Below are 2,724 nucleotides of genomic sequence, written 5' to 3'. Positions count from 1 at the left end.
AAATTCATGCCAAGGATAATTTCCGATTGGCTAGCAAGTTTAAAGTGTTTTACACTGACCGGGCATAGCCATTAACCTTTATAACTTTAATTTATTAGTAGCTAGACTAAATTGGCATACGTTTATGCAGCCTAGTTAAATTAAAATATTTGAAGAGTAAATCAACGCCCTTCTTGATACATTTTTCGTTCCAACAGTAAAACGAATACTCTGTAGATTTCACTCTACCAGTAATAGCATAAATAAACTTGAAACATACGATACTAATTACGAAATTACTTGAATCCCGACATAGTAATTAAGAATTTGATGGCAAAGGAAAGCAGTCAGAAAAAGGAAGCAATGAAGGCACCTCACAGACCAACTGTTGGGAGCTGTTGTGATTTTCTGGTATAAGCCCCTTCACAGCAAAGGATTCCGCTGTGATGCGATAACTCGCGAATCGTAGTGCTTTAGTTTTTTAAAACAATTACAATTCATTTTTTTTATATATATATTTATAGATATATTTAGTTTTTTATTTCATATTTTAAAAAATTAATTTAGGTTGATTTTAAAATGAATCGAAATTATCATTGAGATATTTGATAAATAATTTAAACATATCCACAAATTTAAAAATATTATTTGAGTATTTCCATTAAACAAGTAAGGCTTACCTATAATTAAATATTAATACTTTTTTTTAAATTTAATTTTTATACAATGCTAAACAATTACGAGAGTGGTTCTATACTCTATTTTTCCTAGGAAAATGAGTGAAGAAAAAAAACAAAAAAAAATATTTAAAAGAACGACTATGAATTAAAACTAAAAAAATTCTAATTATGAAACAAATATTTTATAAAACTGAAAATTATTAATATTTTAGAAACTTTAAGTTGAATATAGTTAAATAATTAATTTTAAATTATCTTAAAAAAATTTATGTTACATTATTTTTAATAGCTTACAAATGATAAAATAAAATATTATAACATCTTTTGTCTTAATATAAATATATAAATATAATATATATATATATATAATATAATATAATATAATATAATATAATTATTTTCAAAGGTAAATAACAGTAGAAATAAAATGTATAAAAAGAATAATGAGGATTTCGAGTTTTAGAAAACTTATATACATAACAACTACTACAAATATTAAAAAATTATTTTGCGTCACATTCAACTTCTACTATCATAAGCGCATTAACATCTATCCTTCATCTACTTACAACAAAAGAGATAAACAAACACACACAAAAAAAATACAAAAGAGACGACTAGGTAAGTTAGTATGCAAAAAGAGTTATTTTAAAACAAATAAATCATATCAAATATAAGTTAAACATTGATAAAATACAATAAATCATATAAATAAACTCAAACATTTGATACTCGACTCAATTATATGGATACATGTCTTTGACATTAGGTTTTAGTGTAGGCGTGACTTGTAATAGTATTTAAACATTGTAGAGCCAATAAATAATGGGGTCATCACTCTGCTACTTACAAGGTTAGTTCCATCTGCACCTAGGACTTAATTGTCCAATGGCTAAGACATCTTGCGACTCTCACCACATAATTTATTCTCCTCTATTTGAGTATGAATAGTTATTAGAGTTCAGGATACCTCTTTACTGATCTCTAAATGTCAATGCATGCACTGAGAACATCACCACAAAGAATTTCTCCTTGAAATTCTCTCAACACCATCACTATGCATGTCCACAACCATAATCATCACCTCAATTAATAATAAAACATAGTATAAACATACACCATTCCGATCACATGTCTATTTCAAACAACCAAAGAAGAAAAACATAACCAACAGACAAATTGGCCCTCAGAGTCAAACCTTTCGCAAAAAGTGGCGCTCAGTGACAGTTTTGGCATTGAGTGTCATTCTTCTCACAAAAAGTTGCGCTCAGCGATCTAAAGCTAAATTATTCTCAGACTTGCACAACGAGATTGGCGCTCAGTGCTAGTTTTTCACCGTTCAAAGTTATACCAGACATCAATAAATGAAATTATTGATTTAGGAGAAATGAGACATGTTCAATTAACCAATATAGTATTTCCTTCTTAGTACTTTCACAAAAAACAGTTTTCAACGCAAAATAAACCAAAACACTAAAACCTCATAATCAATTAAGACGTACTAAATTCATCATAAACAATCAAATTTCATCCCCAATTGTGTTAAAGCAACTATATGCAAATCATCAAATTTATCAAACTCACTAAAAAAAAAATAGTTTACCTCACCTAATCCAGCTGCTCACTAGACCCTAACCAACAAAGTTCCTCCCAACTTGCAAGATGTTCTATCTACACATATAAACATCACAATAATGATCAAAACATGCCATTATAATCACTAATCAACAAAGACTCATGCAGATGATACGAAAAACACATACAAGTGGAAGAAGGCTCACATGCAACAAATAAAGGAAAAAATCAAGAAAACTGGTTGAAACTCAACATGCGAATAAAGAAACTAATCGGTCCAAATTTAAGGGATCACTGGAAGGATCAATCCTACGATCTTGGTTCTTCAATTAGATGAATAGAGAGAAAGAAATCTTATAGAAAAATTAGAGAACTCTAGAAAAGTGATTTTTTCAAAAGATTGTGTATCTAAAAAACATTGAAACTCGTTCAGAATAAAACTATTTATATTAGAACCTTTAAATATTAAAACAATTTGAGTCTCACTATT

At 28.3% G+C, this 2,724-nt stretch overlaps 1 protein-coding gene across 1 annotated transcript in view; it reads right to left on the bottom strand.

Moving 5' to 3' along the window:
- LOC106774331 (bifunctional protein FolD 1, mitochondrial) overlaps positions 1–446 on the bottom strand; it is a gene marked incomplete in the record, with an annotated part of 11,877 nt that extends 11,431 nt beyond the window's left edge. Inside the window, 1 exon segment of the mRNA XM_014661286.2 lies at positions 353–446.
- Between the last annotated feature and the right edge of the window lie 2,278 nt (positions 447–2,724).

This window comes from Vigna radiata, chromosome 9 (genome assembly GCF_000741045.1).
Source record: "Vigna radiata var. radiata cultivar VC1973A chromosome 9, Vradiata_ver6, whole genome shotgun sequence".
Lineage (NCBI taxonomy): Eukaryota > Viridiplantae > Streptophyta > Magnoliopsida > Fabales > Fabaceae > Vigna > Vigna radiata.
Note: the sequence above shows the minus strand (reverse complement) of the source record. Positions and strands in the feature narration are given on the sequence as shown.